This window comes from Dermochelys coriacea, chromosome 1 (genome assembly GCF_009764565.3).
Source record: "Dermochelys coriacea isolate rDerCor1 chromosome 1, rDerCor1.pri.v4, whole genome shotgun sequence".
Lineage (NCBI taxonomy): Eukaryota > Metazoa > Chordata > Testudines > Dermochelyidae > Dermochelys > Dermochelys coriacea.
In genome coordinates this window covers 204568348-204589781 of record NC_050068.2, presented here as the reverse complement: position 1 = coordinate 204589781, position 21434 = coordinate 204568348, and the positions used below count along the sequence as shown (strand labels likewise).

At 47.1% G+C, this 21434-nt stretch overlaps 1 protein-coding gene across 1 annotated transcript in view; it reads right to left on the bottom strand.

The window, feature by feature from the left end:
* LOC119850126 (galactosylgalactosylxylosylprotein 3-beta-glucuronosyltransferase 1-like) overlaps positions 1-20083 on the bottom strand; it is a 46314-nt gene extending 26231 nt beyond the window's left edge. Inside the window, exon 1 of the mRNA XM_043512273.1 lies at positions 19951-20083. The gene's annotated coding sequence lies outside the window, so the exon portion shown is untranslated. The remainder of the gene's footprint in view (positions 1-19950) is intronic.
* Between the last annotated feature and the right edge of the window lie 1351 nt (positions 20084-21434).

Sequence of the window (21434 nt, the reverse complement as noted above, 5' to 3'; positions counted from 1 at the left end):
GTTTAATACTGGTTACGGCTGAGACGCTGTGGTATTTCCCTTGACTAGACCATCTCCTGCCTGTTTCAGATGCACAAGTAAAATAGGAACGGGGAGCACGTAAGTGGATGACACAGGCTTGCTATGCAAGAAAGCTGCAGAACTTAATGTATATGACCATGGTAATGAGGCCCACTTATCCAGGCCTCCTTCTCCCCAGTGGGACAATCCTCTCCCTGAGGTAGTGCTGAATGAATGGGGACCATTGTAGGACCGAAATGTTGGGTTAGCTCTAAAGCAAGCACTAAGGGTTCATTTCCAGGATGGGATGCCACAGCCTGTGGTGGGACAGGAAATGTGAGGAGAGATTGGGCTCTTTGGCTGAGTGGCAGCGTTTTCTTCCCCGAACTCTGCTGGATCTGGCTACCTGAGAAGCCAACGGCAGGGAAGGATGCTGCATGCCAGGAGATAGGATTTCATTAGAAAAATGGGGCAGGGACTGAGTGTACCCTAACCCTTCCCAGCATGGGCAGTGTTCATCTATTGTACCACACCCCTAAGGAAAAGGGATGCTCTTGTGATGGAGACAGATGCTTTGGGTTTTAGTCCTTACCCTGCCATTGATTTTCTGGGTTACTTTAGGCAAGTCACTCCTCTTACCTGTAGGAGGGGATAAATGATCTTGACCCTAGGGAAAGGGATATGAGGCTGACTACACTGAAGAGCTTGGAGATCCTTGGATGGATGCAGTGCTAGAAAATGACAAAGCAGTAAATAATATGGAGGAGGAGACAATAGTGGCTGGATCTAGAGCTAACAACACTTACGGGGACTGGATGCTCACATCTAAGCTGCAGCTTTCAGTGTGTGTGCCCTTGAGGTGGGAGTGGGAAGAAACCCCTCCCTGGGAGGGAAACCCTACACCTTCTGCTGCCCTGCCCCCCCCCCAAGGCTTCATGAAAAGCACCGTCCTTTCCCTGCCTGCTTGGTTAATCTCTCTTTAACCCTATGGATCTGTGGTGTCGTCAGCCCAGAAAACTAGCTTTTCTTTTGGGAACTCACTTAGTGTCATGCCCCTCACCCACCGCTGGCCACCAGACCCTGCCCATTAGATCTGTAAACAGCTCTGCTTGGCTCCTTTCCTGAGAGAGATGTGTCCCACACATGCTGATCATTTCTAAGCACTGGGTTCTATTCACAAGAAAAAATTTGGAGGCAGTGCTTATGAAATCTGCAGGCTAGTTCCTGTGGGGTCCAATGTTTTTGTGCTAACACCTGCCACCACCTGCCATCTTAGATAGAAAGGGAACAGCCAGGGCTTACCTTGGCTATGAGCAAGGATGAACACAACTGGTTCAGGTAAGTGCTGAACCAAACTTGTGTCCCAGACTCACACAGAAGCTTCCTGGGGGATAGAAAGTTCTGTTAAGTTTCATTTTTAAAGATAGGCTCAATCCAAAACCCTGATCTGAACATTAGAGTCAGACCCAAATCTCCCTAAATTCAAACCGCACAACTGGCCCCTGTGTCTGCAACCAGCCTAATCAGTACCCCTGGAACTTTGGAAACATTTGGGTCTGGTTCAGAACATTGTAGCTTTGGGCCCAGTTTTAATTTTCATGCTTAATCATAAACAGAACTGGAATGAGAAGTGCCAAGATACACTGAGGAAAAAGTGACAGTTCAAAACCAAACAGACACAGGAGGGACTAGATGGCCCATGAGAGAGCCAGGTTTCCTGAGAGCTTAACTCAGTGCTGCAAACTCTTTGGAACTGTCTCACCTCAGAGGAAATGCATTTTGGGGTGCTTCTCTAAAGCAAGATTTGCCCCTTCTCCTGCCAAGACTTTCAGAGTGGAGATCCTTTTTAGGCAACGGTGGCTATTATGGAGTATTCATTCTGGATGTGTCAGCATTAAGCAGCCCCAGTAGATGCATTATTAAAAGATAGGAAATCGGTTTTGTTTGAGAGGCAGAATAAGTCTTAAGGAAGCAAAAAGCAAAACTGAATAGTTCCAGTGTACTGGTGCATTTCACTCAGAGCTTTCCCTACTGTGTTGGCACATGATGCCTGTTCAGTGGGAGTGGTAGCTGTCATTACACATATGGGTTGTAAAGAGGGAAAGGCAAACCCCATGATATTTGCTTCCAGAACATTAACAAAGTCTGAGAGGAATTACTCTCAGAGAAAGACATTAGGCATTATTTGGGAGATAATTAAATAGCACAAGTGCCCTTGATCACAAGCTCCTTGTTGAGATACAGGGTCCAGAGGCTGACACTGCACCTCTAGCAACAGCCAGGATGCAGAGATGGGCTTTGATCTTAGCTGCATCAAATGCAAGCCTCCAGAGGACATTGATTTATTCTGCTCATTTCCCCCTACTTTCAGAGGCAGTGTACAAACTCTTACCTAGTGAGCCTTCCAATCACACCCAGCAAGTGCCAAGGAAATGGAGAAAAACCCTGCTTTGGTTAAAGTAATGCAATACGCTCCTTCTGGATGGCAAAACCATATAGCAAACAAGAGCCATTGGTGCTGGTTCAGCAAGAACATGCATACCTTTAGCATGTCAGCCACCTACTGAAGTCAATAGGGGTGCTCACATGCCCACAGATATGCAAATGTTTTAGTAACCTGCTGAATCAGGGTCTGAGTCCACTAGAAAAACTGAATTGTCCAAAGAACGATTGTTTGCCGTGTGGCATGGGGTAGTAATAACCTGCTGCTTTCACTGGAGAACGATGGTTGAATTGTATGATCAATAAAGCATAATGAAAATGAAAAGTTTGGCTTGAAGTTTTTTTGTGGCCAGACCTGGAATATGACATAGAGAAGGGAAACTAGCTAATGATGATTGTGTAGTAGCCAGCAAAACATGTCAGAAATGGTCTCAGTTAGCTATAGGAGTGACCACTAGGCCTTGGCAAAGGCTACACATTTATTCCAGAAGGCAAGGAATAATATACCAAGGAACATTTCTGCTGTGGAGAATACTGAGGCACTGTGAAGTAGACTTGTGGCATACAGGTTACCCAAAGAGCTGGTTTTCAAATCTTCCTTGGGAAGAATTCGTTAAAGCACATTAGATCTGCTGCTTATTGTCTAATATAAACATATTATGCTGACACCTAAAATGTATCTGGCCAAAAAATGTAGTATAGGGCAAATTTTCTGTTACAGCTACATGCCCGTCCACTACTCAGAAAACTCCAGCAGAATTAAATCTTTAATGTCAGTTATAGAGCTGATCTACTTAGATCAGGTTTAACCAAGAGACTGGGATGAAAAACAGCATAAACAATGTACAGTATCTGCCCCCGAAGATGTGAAATTAAAGGGGAAGGAGGAAGTAGGGGAAAGGAGTTGTCAGGGACGTAGTGGAGCCAGTGGTATATCCGGCAGAGGTAAAAAGAAAGGGACCCTGAAAAGGAAACTGCTCACCATGTCATTTTCCGGAAGGAAAATACTACTTCTACAAAGCAGAACCAAATAAAAACATTACTACAGAGGTTAAATCTGTGCCTGTCTGTTGGGAGGACAGGGCCATAAGCAGATTCAGAATGGAAGATCTCAGAGTGAGACACAAACTCTGCACTTTCTCATGGAGACTTTATAATTTTTCTTTCTCTGTTTTCCTTTGATTGCAAATACATGTAATCCAGACTGAAAGTGCTTGTTTTGCTCTTTGTACATAGATAATCACACTTCCTTGGGAAGTCAACCGTACTGTACTATGCCGAGAGGCACATTTTCACACCTTCATGCTTTCATGTGCTCACAAGTTGGGATAAGGGAGGAATTTCCATCAGGCTCCATCCATACACAGCATGGAAAAATGGACTAGGTACATTACTATTTTTTCCAAAACTTCCTCTGTAGCCTGAGGCATTGGCCAGTGCTGAACCAGATAAGAACAGCCATACTGGGTCAGACCAAAGGCCCATCTAGCCCAGTATCCTGTCTTCTGACAGTGGCCAGTGCCAGGTGCCCCAGAGGGATGCCCCAAGATGGCAATTTCTATGTTCCTTCCACCCATTAAGCCTACAGAATTATCTTTGCACAGACCAGCCATCACAGTACTCTGTATACAATAGGCTGATGGTAGGAAACTACCAAAAGATTCTTCTCCCCCAACTTTTGCAGCTCTCGTCTCTCTATTCATAGAATCACTGGTAACCTCACCCAGCAAGATGAAACACACATTCCTTGGTACACCTTGTCACACATAGCCCTGGCCCCTGTCTTCAGATGCTACCAAACTGCTGAACTGCAGGCGGAGAACTGATCTTGGGCAGAATTACTCGGCAACAGGGACTCTTCAGCCAGAGGTGAGAAATGAACCAGCTTTCCTGGAATCTCCAGCTATACTTGGAGTCCTTTTTCAGAGGACTTAAAAAAAAAATCAGTTCTCTCTTATATCTGAGGCAAGATAAACAGCAACCTTCTACAGAAATGAGAGATGGGCCAGAGCTGCAAAACTCAGATCTGGATTTGAACTTCCCCCATGTTTTGTCTAGTTTGTGCATCTGTGTCAGAGAACGGAATTACTTAAGTGCCAATCAGCTGTTGATTTCATAGAATCATAGAACTGGAAGGGACCTGGAAAGATCATCTAGTCCAGTCCCCTACATTCAAGGCAGGACTAAGTATTATCGAGACCATCCCTGACAAGCGTTTGTCCAACCTGCTCTTAAAAATTTGCTGGTTAGAAACACCATTGGCTGCTTAGAAACACTAAATTAGAATCTGGATCTCAAATCTCCCAAAGCTAAGGGGTATCTGGATCTGGGGTTTTGGTTTGGCCCAAATCCATTCTGGACCAGAACCTTGCCAAGTATTGGGGGTGTTTAGAGGTGGGGTTTTGGCTTTGGCAACCCATCTCTAAATGAAAACCAAAACTCAGGAACCCTTGTTTCCTCCTGAGATCCCCTCTCCTGCAAGCACAGTGCAGCACATTCTATCTCTGTCTTATTCCCACTCTTGGCCCACCTCCTGCTTCTCCTCACTCACCACCTCTTCTTTTCATATTGCCCTCGGGGGCAGGCAGGCTGATTTCCCTGGAGCTTTCTCCTGATGTGCCAATCCAACCTAGGCATAACACTAATTTTGGAGTGCCATTTTTCCTGGAGTGGATTTCTGGTTTCAGAAGGTCACATCCACTTTCCCCTGGAGCAAGCATGCAGTCCTGGGTGGGGAATGTAGGACAGACTGGCATCTCTGGAGGTTAGAACATCTGGATAAATAAGCAGACAGTGCTGCAGACACAGAGAAGCAATGAAAGGCCCCCATTCCTCTCTCTTAGGAAAGGCTCTCAGAGTCTGCATGTTCTGTTGACTGGTGAATGGTTTTGTCGGCAGTAAAGCATCCCTTCTGGGTACTCTTCATCTTATGATGTCTCTCCCTGCAGTGGGACAGTTGGTGATTTAATGTGCAACATCAGAATGACTTGGAGGTTGTTTTCCCCTTACACACACACACTCACACTCTGCAGCTGTGATTGTGGTGCTTCACCTGCTGCACTTCACTATGTGTGACAGATGTCTCCCTATCGCCAAGCAAAGGCAGACCTAGGGCAGAAGCTGCTGCTCATATGGAGATGTACAAGCCAGTAAGTCAAATGAGACCCCCTTCTGTGCAATCCCCCCAGAAATACCTCTGAATGCCAGTAGGAAGTGGATTGCACAGCTCTCGGGGGCGGGGTAAATCGGGCGTCTGGATCCTGGTGGTCATCTGACTCCCATGTCAGGGAATCCTACCAGGCACTGGATCAGGGCCACATTGTAGTGGGTCTAGAACTGGCACAGAAGGGCTGGGATGGGGAAAAGGATGCTCCTCAAAGAGCCTGGGAAGCAGCACGTTGCGAGGAGAACCATGGATCGAAGGCCCTGCGCACACTGCTCATGCTGAACGGTGCAAAGCTCTCCCTGCAGCACATATTATACAGGCGTCCCAGGAGGGACTACTGCACCTCTGCACTCAACTGCTAAAGGGCTGGGCCTTCCAGACACCCTCTAGCCCCTATCTCTGTCAGAGCCTTGGCTTAACTAGGGGCCTACCAAACTCACAGCCATGAAAAACGCGTCATGGACCGCGAGATCTGGTCTCCCCCAGGAGATCTGGCAATTGTAGTAGGGGGTCACGATATTGCCACCTTTACTTCTGCACTGCGGGCGGCAGCGCTGCCTTCAGAGCTGGGTACCTGGCCAGCAGCCACTGCTCTCTAGCAACCCAGAACTGAAGGCAGCGCCACGCCAGCAGTGGTGAAGTAGTAAGGGTGGCAATACTGTGACCCTCCCATAATAGCCTTGTGACAGTCCCCCCATAACTCCCTTTTGGGTCAGGTCCCCTCAATCACAACACCGTGAAATTTAAGATTTTTGAAATCCTATGAGTGTGAAATTGACCAAAATGGACTGTGAATTTGGTAGGCCTCTAGTTGCAACATTCCCCACATTCTGGTCCATAATTTGTGTTTGATTTTGGAGCTACATCTGAGATTAATCTGGCCCATTAGAACCATGGTGAAAAAAAATCTATGGACCAAATTCAACTGAGTTGTGTTGGCTTATGCCAGTGGTGAACATGGTCCTTTGTGTGTATGAACAGCTGGGTCCATGTGCAGCACCTACAGAGAGTGTGCATCATAGTGTTGCATGTATATGTAGGAAATGTGTACCATGCATAGAGAGCTGCTAGCATGGTGATGCTGAAAGGGAGCAGTGACATTATGGAGCTTGTTGCAGGGACTCTGGATATCAGAGGGAAGGGCACCTCTCTGTAGTGTGATTATGGTGCAGAGGATTTGTGTTTAGCAGAATGAGGGTATGAGAGGGACTGGATGCTCACATCAAGATCCATCAGTCATCTCCAGTGATGGGTCTTGGGCTGTGGGGGAAGTCTAAGGGGGGAAAGCAGTATTTGGTGTTTATCATAGACTCAGAATCCATGGCCAGAAGGGACCATTACGATCATGTAGTCTGATCTCTTGCATAACATGGGCCATAAAACTTCCCAAAAATAGTTCTTAGAGCAGATCTTTTAGAAAATCTTGAATTAAAAATGGTCAGTGATGGAGAATCCACCATGACTCTCGGTAAAAGATTCCAATGGTTAATTACCCTCACTGTTTTTTTAAAAAAAAAAAAAAAAGTATGCTTTATTTCCAATCTGAATTCATCTAACTTCAGCTTCCAGCTATTAGATCATGCTATACCTTTCTCTGCTAGACTGAAGAGCCCATCATTAAATATTTGTTCCCATGTAGATGTTTATAGAGTGTAATCAAGTCATCCTGTAACCTATGCTTTGTTATCATAGAATATCAGGGTTGGAATATCAGACAGGAGGTCATCTAGTCCAACCCCCTGCTGAAAGCAGGGCCAATCCCCAATTTTTGCCCCAGATCCCTAAATGGCCCCCTCAATGATTGAACTCACAACCCTGGGTTTAGCAGGCCAATGCTCAAACCCCTGAGCTATCCCTCCGCCCTAAACTAAATAGATTGAGCTCCTTGAATCTATCATTAGAAGGCAGTTTTTCTAATCCTTTAATCTTTCTTGTGTCTCTTCTCTGAGCCCTCTCCAATTTATTAACATCCTTCTTGAATTGTTGACACCGGTATTCCAGCAGTGGTTGTACAAGTGCAAAATAAAGAGGTAAAAGAATCTCTTTACTCTTACTTGGGATTCCTCTGTTTAAGAATCCAAGGATAGCATTAGCTCTTTTGGCCTCAGTATCGTAAAGGGAGCTCATGTTCAGCTGATTAGCCATCACTACCCCAAATCTTTTTCAAAGTCCCTGCTTCCCAGGATACAGTCCCACATCCTGCAAGTACGGCTACATTCTTTGTTCCTAGAAGGATACATTGATATTTAGCCATATTCAAATGCATTTTGTTTGCACCCAGCTTACCAAGCAATCCAGATCGCTCTGAATCAGTGACCTCTCCTCTTCATTATTTACCACTCCCCCAATTTGGGTCATCTGCAAACTTTATGTTTTCTGCCAGGTCACTGAGAAAAATGTTAAATAGCACAGGGCCAAGAACCAATCTATGCAGGACCACACTAGAAAGAGTGGATGAGGATTCCCTGTTTACAACTGCAGTTTGAGACCTACCATGTTAATTTGATCTTTCTAGTTTTTTTAAAATCAAAATGTCATGTGGTACAAAGTCACATGCCTTTCAGTAGTCTAAGTATATAATATCAATAGTATTACCTTTATCAACCAAACTTGTAATCCAAAAAGATACTAAGTTTGACAGGATCTATTTTCCATAAACCCATGTTGATTGGCATTAATTATATTACCCTTCTTTAATTGTTTATTAATTGAGTCCAGTATCAGCTGCTCCATTATCTTGCCCAGGATCAATGTCAGACTGACTAGGCTTATCCTTACCCCGGTCAGCCCATTTACCCTTTTTAAATATTGACAACATTAGGCATCTTCAAGTCTTTTGTAACTACCCTAATGTTTTAGCTCCTAGAGTCATGTCATTACAAGACAATCTCAGCTTTAATTTTAAAACAATAAAGTAAAATTTAAGCTCTCACGGTTGCAAAGCAAAGCCCGGAAATGTGAAACTTAAAGGCTCAACAACAAAAATCATCCGACAAATAAAAAGAACCAGAGCAGATTAGTTTACAAAATCTCATGATTTTTAATACTTGGTGTTGGCAATACTGTTGTAATTTATGTCCCAAGTGCACCATGGGATTGCACAGTATGAGAGAGAGGCCTCTCTCCTATTGCACCTGCTTAGCTAGTGGGTTTCAGGAGATGAAAGAGAAGGGCTCTCAGATGCCTAATTACTCGGAGGCCAAAGTGTGCCACTAACTTTCAAAAGCAATAGTGTTGCTGACCCCAAGCATTCAAAAACTATGAGTCAGGTCCCCCCAATAAAATCACAAGATTGGTTTGAAAACCATCAGAATGTTTTAAAAGAACACGTTTTGGGTTCTTTGTATTTGCCTTGGGGGTGCTCTCACTTCGTGTTTTCATGTTTTTTCTCCACAACCATGAGGGCTAGAAACTTACTTTTTTTTTTTTTTTGTTTAAATAGAAGCAGAAATTCTCATGTAATAACAGGACTCCAAAGCTGGACAATAGCAGGATTCCAAAGCTCCAAATACCACTAGAGCTGGTAACGCAATGGGGACTATCAGAGGAACTATGAGAGTCCGGTAGGCTCCTAGCTGCTGCAACAGAAGAGGGGCAGGCTCTCCACTGGTGCAGAGGAGATGGGCCATCCAGAGGTGTTACGGGATGAGCCATCATGTGGTTAATGGCAAGTGGAGAGGAAGCACTCAGCCGCTTCCTAGATGGAGACATTGAGGGCTTGTTGGAAGTGGAGTGACAGGAGAAAGAGGAGTGAACTCTGACCTTGCTGAGGTCCATCTGGCATTAGGTAGCACTTGCTGTGCTACAAACACTTCCCCCGTCCCAGACTCCACCGGAGGATGTTTTTACTAGCTGCAGTGGGTCAGTTGTAACCCCCTCTTCCTGATGACCTAGGCTGACAGGGAGCTGTAGGTCCCAGCTAACAAAGGAGGGGAACTTCTGGCTGACTCAACTGCACCTTTAAAAATCGCCAGTCACAGCTCAGAATGGGCTCATGCTTTACTGTGGCAGCTGCTCCCTGTGGGCTGCATAGAAGATGCTCAGGGATAATCAGGATTTCGTTTGTATTTGCTTGAGGCTCTGGTATTGGTCACTTGAGCCCCAGTTGGGAGATCTGGCTGTATGAGGATTTTATATGTAGGCCCGGCTTGACATGAGTAAATGGACATGGGTGAGGTCTCATTTCTTGGGAGACAGGATTAGGGAGGTAAATGGATCAGGAGTCTGGAAAAAGAATGTCTGTATTAGCTAAGATTATGGGGAACACCCAGGGAACCACTGACACTGGACAAGAGAAGCCTGAAATGTAAGATGAAGTAAAGAATAAGTCATGCATGGACAGGACATGCTGTCCAGGGATTCGTTCCTACCAAGTGACCAAGCTAATCCCAAAGCATGTGATGCAGTGTGTAAATGCACATCAAGGAAGAGATTTTCTATGCAACTTTGGGTGCATGGTACACCCCATACCTGCCCTCTATGCTTAAGTCTGATCAACTCAGCATAGCCTTGCTGTATGCCAAATAAAGGAGCCTGAGCAACAAAACTGGAGTCCAACTGAGTTCTTGAAGAACCAAATAGAAGAGATCTCAGGGGAACCCCAGTGGTACAATCGGTTGATTTTAAAAAACAACAACAAAAACCCCACTTAAAACATTAACAGAGAGATGATGTACAATCAATAACTGATCAGGAGAAGAAGCCCAGAAATAAGAAACTGCTAGGACATGTATCAAAGGAGTGCAGAAAGATACTCTTGTCCCAAAGTCCCCTAACTGGGAAGGCTTGTTGACAGATGTGCCGCTGTAGTGTGTCAGTGTAGACACTCCCTCCCATTCGCAGAGGTAATCAACCTCCTTGAGAGGCAGTAATTAGGTCAATGGAAGAATTCTTATATTGACCTAGTGCAGTCTACATCTGGGGTTAGGTCGACTTAATGACATCTCTCACGGGTGAGGATTTTTCACACCTCATAGCAATGTAGCTGAGTTGACCTAACTTTTTAGTGTCGGTCAGGCCTGAGTATATCCACTAATCTAAAAAAAACAAACAGGTAATTATTGTTTATTCCTTCTTCTCTGGGTCCAATAGGTAGGGCACCACTGGGCATCAGGATTCCTGGGTTCTCTTTTCAACTATGATTTCTTCTGCAACTTTGGGTAAATCACTTCTCTTCCCTCCGTGCCTCAGTTTCCCCATCTCTACAATGAAAACAATAGTGCTTATGCACCTTTGTGAAATGATTTTTAAGAACTAAGACTGTAAAACACTAGTGTTATTACTAAAAAAAAATATAAGGAGCAAAGAGCATCATCTTCACACCTTGACAATAAGCTTAAACTATGTGAAGGGTACAGGTTTCACCTATGAAGATCAATGTGCACTCAGATTGGGGAAGAATAGGCTTTTGTAATAGCCCCTTACCTCCTAACAGCAGGGATGTGGAGATGTTAAGGACTCTTCAGTTTAATCAGAATCATTAACTTAATTTTAAGCACAGCCTGTCAAGGTTTTTTGCTCAGACTTCAAGGAGGAGAAGGCCTTGCCAGTTCTGGGGCTGTGGGTGGCAGGATCTTATTCTGCTCACAGGCACACAGATAAATGTCATATCTGTGGCACGAGAACACCACTCAGTGCATTTCATCTTCAAAAGGCATTCATTAACCCCCAAGAGGCTCTCACTACCCCACTTGAGATGGGAGCATGATTATCCCCATTTTAGGGAAGAGTAAACTGAGGCACACAGGGGCTGGATTTGCCTAAAGTTATAGAGGGATTCACTTCCAGAATCAAGAATAGCCCCTCGGAATTCCTGGGTCCCAGCCCTATATTCAGACCACTAGACAACACATCTCCCTGGAGTTTATGTGCTCCTTTTATGCACAGGGATGAGATGGGGGAAAGGACAGAAATATGAAGGGATGGAAGAGTGGGTGGGGGAGACAGGAGAATATAACAGAAGTCTGAGTGAGAGGGATGTGTTGAAATGAATGAGGGTGAACAAGTGGGGGGGGGGGAAATGAGGAGGAATAAATAAAGGGAGAAATAGCAAGAGATTAAATGGGAAGGAAAGCAGAGGAGTGAGAGAGAGAGAGGAAGACACAGGAGTTGGCATCCGAGTTCTCTCTAAAGAAGAGAGGAGAGAACTTGCCCTCTTTCTTTCCTGATCTTGCCTTAAAATTGCAGGAATGTGGTGGCACAACATCAGCTCTCTGATTTATTAATTCCATCCCATCCCACCAGCTCACAGAACAAAAAAGCGTCTGTGTTTGCTCCAGAGGAGCGCATGAAGGGCCTTATTCATGTCGGAGCTGGAGAGAGCAGCCAGCAGATACAGGAAAGTCATCAGTGCCTCGCTCCTTTTCACCTTTGTATGGATTGGAAAAAAACCCCACTGAGATGAAAGGCAACAAACCGTGATGTATCAGGAGAGAGAAAAAAAAAAAAAAAAAAAAAAAAAAAAAAAAAAAACAGATCACCAGCAGGGTCAATCAGCATGGGATTCTCAACAAGAGAGCAGCCACCTTGGGCCTGCCTGCACCGGTAAGGGAGCCATCTCATGAGGTTGGTTGCACGAGATGGCTGGTTCCTTTGCTTCTCCTTGTGATGGCTCAGCTTGGCCCCCAGAGGACAATATTTTGGCTGGAACTGCTCTGCCCCACCCGTGAAAAGCACACCTTGCAACCACAGTTGCATTCTGGTAGCCCTGAAGCACCTATCCCATACAGCCTACTCTTGTGGCCTACCATTAGACAGATACAAGGAAAGTCAGATAATTCACTAAATCTATGGGCCAATAAAGGAACCATCATCTTAAGATTTGGTTGGCTACTAATCTATAGCCCCTTCTACCTGAGGATCTTAGAGCACTTTGTGAATAGCAATTACACCTTGCAAAGCCCCAGAGGTAGGTTAGTATTATTCATGTTTACTTTACAGATGGGGAAATGGAGGATCAGCGAAGTGACTTGTCCAAAGCTATCCCATAGGCAGGTGCTGGCATAGAACCCAGTATGGCCCGAACAAGGAGGTGTCATGGGATTTCTAATCAACATGAGGGTTAAGAAGACACCAACTGTACAGCTGCTCTGAAGGATGGCACCTGCAGCAGTGCACTGTCCCCTAAAGCTAAACCAAGGGCGGGTTCTGCATCGATGCAGAGGAAAGTGACCCAGCAAAACCACTGCCACTGGCACTCTGGTTTTCTTTGGAGGTCTCCTATACATATATTGGCCAGGATCAACCCTGCTTAGCTTGCAAAAGGGGGACACAGCACTGCCTGACATGCTAAACTCATACACAAGTATCTCCACAAACCCAATTGCTCTCCATACCCAACATAAGCTTTCAGACAGTCATTAATTTTTTAGTTATCTTTTAACAAGAGTTTAAATTGTTAGAATGTTAACTCCCCTCCTCCCCCACCTAATCTTATTACTTGGCTTAGTTACAGGGGCAGGGAGTAGCTGAAATAGCTACCATGACCTCAGTGCAGGGGGGTAACAGAAAAATACCAGGACAATACAGTTTGGCTTTGTATCATTCATAAACCAGCACCACAAAATGCTTCCAGGCTGATGATAGCAGTTTCGAGTAAACATGAGTGACGGCGGTTGCAGCAGTCAGCCAGTTTGGATCAAATCAGAACCAACTTGATCCTTCTCCAGAAGCATGAACTGAATCCAAAGTGAACCTGTTCTGAGGTTTGAGAATAAGGTTGAACTGAATTATTTTCCCATTCAAGTGAACCCAGGAATTGCCAGACTGGATCAGTCCTTTTGAGGTCCATCTAGGCCAGTACCTTACCTTCTGACCAGATGCTCCAGAGGAAGGAGCAAGAAGTCCTACAAGGGACAATTATGGAAGCTTCTTATTAACCTTAGGCAGGTAGTGAAGCATGAGGGTTCATAGCCATTCTACATTTGGGATTCTATTTAACATAAACAGTGGATGTTTCATTAGTCATCTAAATGGCTCATGCTTTTCAGAATCCTGCTAAGCTCTTAGCTTCACAGGTATGCCTGCAGCACAGCAAAGAAAACCTGCGGCTGGCTTGTGCTGTGGGACTTGGGCTGCTTCACTGCTATGTAGGCTTGCAGGCTTGGGCAGGACTGAGCTCTGGGACCCTCCCACCCGGCTCCAGCCTGAGCCTGGAAGTCTGCACAGCAGTGAAGCAGCCCGAGCCCTTTGAGCCCGAGTCGGCTGGCACAGGCCAGCTGCAGGTGTCTAGCTGCTGCACAGACATATCCATATGGCAGTGAGTTCTACTGGTTCAACCGTGTAAGAGTATTTCCTTTTATCACTACAGTCATTGCCTTCCAATTTAAGCAAATTTCCCCTTGCTCTTTTACTACGAGAAAGGGTGAACAGAAGTGCCAGTCTACTTACTCTATGCCGTTGGTTTCCATATATCATCATGGTCTCTCTTACATTCTTCTCTCTGAACTAAATATGCCCAAACTTTTCAATCTCCCCAAATGTCTGAGGTAATGTCCCAATCTTCAAAGCCAGCCTGTTCTTATAAGAGCTGGACCTCAATCAAAAAAAAAAAAAAAAAAAAAATCAGGGATCTGAATCCAAACTCTGCATCTATATTATATACTCTCTCTCTCTCCACACATACACAAGAAGTTTGTATTGGGCTATTTTTATTTCTTCCCGAAGGCTCCCCAAGCACTTCACAAACTAGACACAGACAGCACCACTAAGATGCAGTTGCTCAGGGTGTGGTGGTGGGGGGGGGGGGAGGGAAGGAAGGCAACTAAACCGTACAGCATGTTCAGTAACAGTGGGGAGGGGAAATCTTTGCCAAGAAGAGTGGGACAAATTCCAGCTCTTAAGAAAAGGATGATGGAGCCTTAATGTCCCTGCAGAGATAAGATTTTGATCTAAAAGACTCACATTAAATTGCATGGATCCCCTTTGATTTAACTTAAGGTTTGTTTACAATTACAGCGCTGCATCAGTGCGGCGGTGCTACTGTAGCGCTTAGCGAAGACCAGTGGTTCTCAAACTTTTGCACTGGTGACCCCTTTCACACAGCAAGCCTGAGTGCAACCCCCCGCTATACATTAAAAACACTTTTTTATATTTAAGCACTATTATAAATGCTGGAAGCAAAGCAGAGTTTGGGGGTGGAGGCTGACACCTCATGACCCCCTGTTTGAGAACCCCTGGCAAAGACAACACTTATGCTGACTGGAGAGCTTCTTCCATGGGTGTAAGTACTCCACCTCCCTAAGAGGCGGTAGCTATGTCAACAGGAGAAGCCCTCCAGGGGGAAGAGCACTGTCTACATCTGCAGTTAGATCGGAACAACAACATCGCACAGGGGTGTGGAGTTTCCATGCCCCTGAGAGACATAGTTATACCGATATAAATTGGTAGTGTAGACCATGTCTTAGAAAGATAAAGGATTGAGTTCATTAAAAGCAATTCAGCCACAACTAGAGGTATTTATCGGAGGTAGGCTGAATCCCCTACATGGGGAATAGTGGGGTCTGTCCAGCTTACCTCCCAGACAAGAATGAGGTTGACACAGTCACACACCTATGGCTAAGAGCAGGGTTAATACGAACAACAGAGTATGTATTTGTAGTACCGTAGTGACCAGGGACCCTAGTCACAGACCTGAAGTTCTGGGGCTCACCTGTGCCTTGTATTAACTATTCTTCCATTGAACTGGATGCTCCCAGCAATTTTTAAACTGATCATTTTGTTAAAGTCATGATGAGCTCAGCAGCCTTTTACTACTTTCCAGCCTTGCACCTGGCTTGGGAGTCTGATGATCTGGGTTGTATTCCCAGCTCTGCCACTGTGGGACTTGGGACAAATCTGCACAGCAGTGTCTCCGTGTATAAAGTGGGGATAGTCATACTGACCTGCAGAACTTCATGAGGAGAGAAAGGTTGCAAGGATTAACTCTGTAATGTGTGTAAAGCACTCTGTGATCCTGATGGGAGGCACTAGAGGCAAGCAACGTATTATTAAACTTAGACGCTAGTCCCAAAGGGCAGACTTTAGCAGGTTTCTCACAATCATTAGTGGCTTTCACGATGCAGGTAAGGATTTCTCCTGCCTCCCCATAGACACAGGCGCTTGGAACAGAAAGTCAGAGCTGGGAAACAAAAGAGAACCTGCTGTGGAGAGGTAGGGTCATGAGCCTGAGGGTCTGGAAGTAGCCATGCTGCAAGTGCTGATGATAGGGGTGAAGTGGGGCTGGAAGCAGTGGCCCTGTGGACACTGGCTCTGGGTTGTAGGGAGGTTAAAGCAGGGGTGCTCTGGACACTGGCCCCAGGAGGCACAGCAGGATTAGAAGTAGCTCTGAGTGCTGGCTATAGGCATGCAGGGGCCTCAAAGCAGGCTCCAACTCGATCCTGGCAAGACTGTTTTGAGTGTTGCTGGAAGCAGGGTTGAAGTGGATGGTGGAATCAGCCTGCAGCAACTGATATCAAATACAAAGTAGCGGGTACACCAAGTGCTCATGAACACTGGAGAGGCTGCTGGATGTAGGAGCTTAGGGGTGCTGTGGTAAGGAGGGAATGGAAGCCTTGCAAGGAGTGCTGCTGGAATTAAGCCATGTTTCACTCCCACCACGGATACATCTACACTGCAATCGGGTGTGTGACTGCAACTGGGGTAGGCATACCCACCCTAGCTTTAATCTAGCTAACACAGCTAAAAAAAAAAAAAATAGCAATGAAGAGGGATGCAGCAGCGTGAGCGTCGCATGGGATCTACAAGCCACCTGGAACCCTGGGTACAGAGCTTGTGTTGCCACCCTGCCCCAGGGCCTGTACTGCTGCATCTTCACTGTTATTTGCAGTATGCTAGCTAGATTGAAGCTAGCACAGGTGTGCCTACCCCAGCTATAATCACACCTCCAACTGTGGTGTGGATGTACCCCAAGAGGCAACATACTGGGTATGCCTTTGCTTTCCTGGCCCGTGTGGACATGCTGTTGAAATGAAGGGAGCGTCCTTTCAACATCGCCACGGGTATGAGTGCAACAGGGGCCAGCAGCAAGACGTTTTAATGTGTGCAGAGTAGATGGATTTTGTATATTAAAACAAACACCATTTGCTATCTACGTCAACACAGTCCTTAAAACTCCCCTGGCCCTACAGGGCAATTGCTGCTAAATAACCCTGAGTCCAGAAGGAGGATGGAATGTAAGGGCCCCAGGGCTGTGTACAGGGGAGGTGTGTTTCTCTGGGTCTTTTAGGGAGAACTACTACTTCTTGAGCCCCATACACCTCACTGGATCTTTCAAACAATACCTTAAAAACCAAAGGTCTGTGTGTACTATTTGCACCTTTTAAAAATCCCCTGTCCCTTTTCATAAGAGTAGGCATTTGCCCCAATGTCCTTGACCCAAATTCTTTACCTCCTGCCCCATTGCCATGCAGTGTGTTGAAATGCAGCCACCTCTGGAGTGAAGGACAGCAGCTAACCTTGCAATGGTGCTCTGCATAAGTGGCTTGTGTAGTGCTCTGGGGCCACAGTCCTCATATACAAGTGTAAATAATGTATTAACTGTTATTATTCCTTGGCTCCTTTGCCATTTGGAATATAGCTACTGTGCTTTAATTCAATATCAACTGATTTCTGGGAAAAAAAAAACAAAACAAAAAACACACAATATTGAGTGCTCTTGCTGCTATACATACCCACCATGCAGACTAACTGTTCTGTGGAGCCTTTATTCAGTGCAGAGTTAAGTGCATTGAAAGTGGCTGCTGCTGTTCCCAGGAGACCGGTTGCGTGCCTTTACCCCTCGCAGGGCATATACAGCAGCTACTCTGTGAATAGCACTTAGGTATTGTGTGTCACATATGACATTAACAACTGCTTCCCTGTAATTCACAAATAACAAAACAAAAGCTGTCTTAATACACTATCTTGCTCCTAGGCTTGGAGGAGAGAAGAGATGCAGCGTGTGGCTAGAAACAGGTTCTGCTTTTCTAATGCCCCTCACTCCTGACCTGCAGCACCACCTGCTGTTCCAGTCCTGGGCTCCCCACACAGCTCTGCCAATGCCCCTCACTCCTGACATACCGTCTTTTCCCCCTGCCCAGCTATTCCACTCCTGGACTCCACAGATAGCTCTGTTAGTGCGCTTCACTCCTGCTTTGTAATCTTCTCTATGACTGCAGGCCCGCCTTCCCCTTACCCCCTGTCAGTGTACCTATCTCCTGAATGGTCTCCCCTCTGCTGGAATGCCATGCAGCTCTCTCAATGCACCAGTCTTGTAACGCCCACCTGTCCTAGGGCCTCTGGCAAACAGACTGCTGCTTGGCGACCGGCAGAAACGAGGCGGAGGTCTCCAAAACCATTCTGCACATTAGAATCAAACAGGATTTGAACCCAAGTGGATGTGGAACTAGGTTAGAGCAGGTTTCAGAGTAGCAGCCGTGTTAGTCTGTATTCGCAAAAGGTTAGAGCAGAAAGCGGCTGTACTCCTTCACTCATGCACTAACCTCTTTCCTACCACAGTCCTGCCATAGGGCAGGAAGTGCCTGCAGAAGCTGCATGTTGCCAGCTGTATATTTATCCCCAGTCACTACTGCTGGGCGGTATACATGCTTGGTTCTGCACTGCTGCTGAATGGATCTGCCCCTGCCTCCCCCTGCACTCAGAGACTAGCCCCTTCCAGGGAGTTACTCAGGAAACAGTGCCGCTTTCCACACTTGCAACGCCATGGGGATTCCCTCCCCCGACTGTTATACCTTTGCTGCTAACATTGCTTTCCCACCTCTCCCTGCTCCTGGTTAGATGGAGTGATTGGCAAGGCTAGGCAGGAGAGCCAAGCACTTTCCATCCTCGCTTGGGAGGCTCCAGGCCAAACAAAATTGCTCCTAAGAAACCAGCAAATTTGCAAGAAAACACCCATTTAAGAGCAGAGGTGAAAAGGGCTAGATGTTTTTCTTCCCCATAACACCTCCCTACTCCCCTTCTCCCACCTTGAAGGCCCACTCACGGTCTCTTCATGACCTGTTCAAATAAGGATTTGGACCCACTACAAAGGAATTTGACATCTGGCATTTGAGGGGTCTTGGGTTTCTCTGGGTATACCTACACTCCAAAAAAAAAAAAAAAAAAAAAAAAAAAAAAAAAAAAAAAAAAAGACCCATAGCACAGAATCTCAGACCCTGGGTTAATTGATTTGCGCTCGTGGGGCTTGGGTGACGTGGGTAAGAACAGGTTTCAGAGTAGCAGCCGTGTTAGTCTGTATTCGCAAAAAGAAAAGGAGGACTTGTGGCACCTTAGAGACTAACAAATTTATTTGAGCATAAGCTTTCGTGAGCTACAGCTCACTTCATCGAAATGCATCCGATGAAGTGAGCTGTAGCTCACGAAAGCTTATGCTCAAATAAATTTGTTAGTCTCTAAGGTGCCACAAGTCCTCCTTTTCCTTTTGTGGGTAAGAACAATAGTGTAGATGTTCCTGCTCTGAAACCTGGCCAGAGGGAGGGTCTCAGAGGCCAGGCTCCAGCCTGAGTCCAAACATCTACACTGATTTTTTTGGCCTTGTAACTCAAGCCCAATGAGTCAATTGACTTGGGGTCCGAGACAGTATTGCAGATTTTTCTTTGCAGCGTAGACATACCCTCTGTGTCATCAGTCTATCTTCATCAGGGAGCTGTAGCCTCCCTCTCCTGCTCAGTTTGAGAGAGTGTTGCCTAGCAGTTTAAACAGAAGACTGGAAGCTAGGACACCTGGGTCTGTCTCCAGCTCTGCCAACAATTCACTGTGCATCTTTGGGCAAGTCATTTCACCTTAAGAAAAGGAGTACTTGTGGCACCTTAGAGACTAATAAATTTGTTAGTCTCTAAGGTGCCACAAGTCCTCCTTTTCTTTTTGCGAATACAGACTAACACGGCTGCTACTCTGAAACCTGTCATTTCACCTTGGTTTCCCCATCTGTAAAACAGGAATAATTGCTTCACAGGCGCACTGGGAAGGTGAGTTAGTGAATTTTGGTAACATGATCGGAGATCCTGTCACAGTTACTTAGATGCTACAGTGATAGATGGAAGCTATGGACCCCAAGCCGGAAAATTCCAATCTGGATTTTGAACAGCCCATATGTTGGGGGTGTTCCGATCTGCAGTTTTAGTTTGGCCCATTGCAAAGATGAGGTTGCTCTCAAAATTCAGACCCCGATTTGGATGCCAAGCACCGCCAAAGTTTGGGATGCCTGGCTCCAGGGTCGGCCCCACTTCTACTCCAAAGATCAGGTTATTAAAAGAAGTGCTTGTGCAGCGCAGAGACCGCAAGGTCATCTCTGCTCCCCCGATCCCACGCCTCGCGCAGGAGAGGAACCGGGGTCTCGCTCTTACCTGGGGAAATGCGCGGGCGGGAGGAGTCACCATGAGGCTCTCTGAGAATCCAGAGCGATTCTGCACCTGAACGTGTCAGCCGCGCCGGTTCGCGAGCAGCTCCCGCCGCAGGGAGGAGACGGGTCGGGTCCGGCCCGCTCCAGGCTCGCCAGCTCCCTCGCCGCCGCGTGCCAGCAAGTGCCCCGACCGGCAGGAGCTCGCCCGGCTCCGGGGGCTGGATCCTGCTCGGCCGCCCCCTGGCTGGATCGAGCCCTTTTATAGGCAGCGCCGGGAACGCCGCTCCGCTCGGGGCTGTGCGAAGGAGCCTCCTTAAGGCAGCCCTGCCGGAGGGCGGGCTGCAGAGCGGGGACGCCCCGACGCGCATCCCGCTGGGCCACCTTAAGAGGGGAGCCGGGGAAGGGGCGCGAGGGGGGCAGACGGGAGGAGCGGAGCGAAATGCGGCACGCGCCCCTGCCCCCGGGGAGCGGAGCCGCCGCGCGCCCCTGCGCAGAGAGGGAGGCTGGGCGCTCAGCGGGGGACCCGGGCGGGGGAGGGGGAGGGGTTGGCTAATGCCGCTGCTGCCCCGCCGCTTCCCTGGCCGGGCGGGGGCAGGCCTGAGACCGAGCTGGGCCGCTCCCCTGTGCCTGCTCCGGCCGCAGGTCACCGCTGGGAGCGAGCTGCGTGCCCGGCTCCTGCTGAGCCAGAGGCCGGGATCCCTGGGCAGAACCAGGGGAGCCAGCCCCATCCCTCCCCTCCTCGCCCCCACCAAGGAAGGGAGTAACTCCACTGATCACTATCCCCTCTGTACCCCCCCACACTCGGGGTGCAAAGCCGCATGGGGTCTGTCCACACCACACTTAGCCAGGCCTCTGACTCAGCTTTGAGCCCAAACCTCCCTTCCGTCCCCATACAGATCAGTCTGACTGACTCTGCTGAGTGAGCGCTCAGGACCTGGGTCCCAGACCCTGGTAGTGGGGTGGGTCAGATCCAACTGTGACTTGGGTCCAAGCCTTGCCATTTTGCAGTGTGGTCATGGCTCAAGCCATAAACCTGAGTCAGAAGGTCGGCGTAGCACAGTATGGGCACATTAGCACGGCTATGAGACCCACGTCCGCCAATTGTAAGCCCAGGTTTACAATGCAATGTGGATGCTCAAATGCAGGCTTGGAAACACCAAGTCCACGAGCCCAGGTCCCACAGATTAGGGTTTACAATGTAATGCAGACATAGCCATAGATACAGCAAAGTGTCAGTTTCTGGGACTCAGGGCTGTGATAGTTTTTACTATACCCCTTCCAAATCTGCTCCTCCATTCATTCTGCTCCTCACACCAAGGACAGGAGTAACTCTCTTGTATACCACCCTCTATCAACTCCACCAGCTGGGGGCAGCAAAAGCCCCCTATGTTGGTACATGTGTCATAGGAGAGGCAGAGTTGCCAGTCCCACCTGTTCAAAAATCAGGAGTGTCCCCCCCCAAATTACGAGATAATATATTTCTATCTC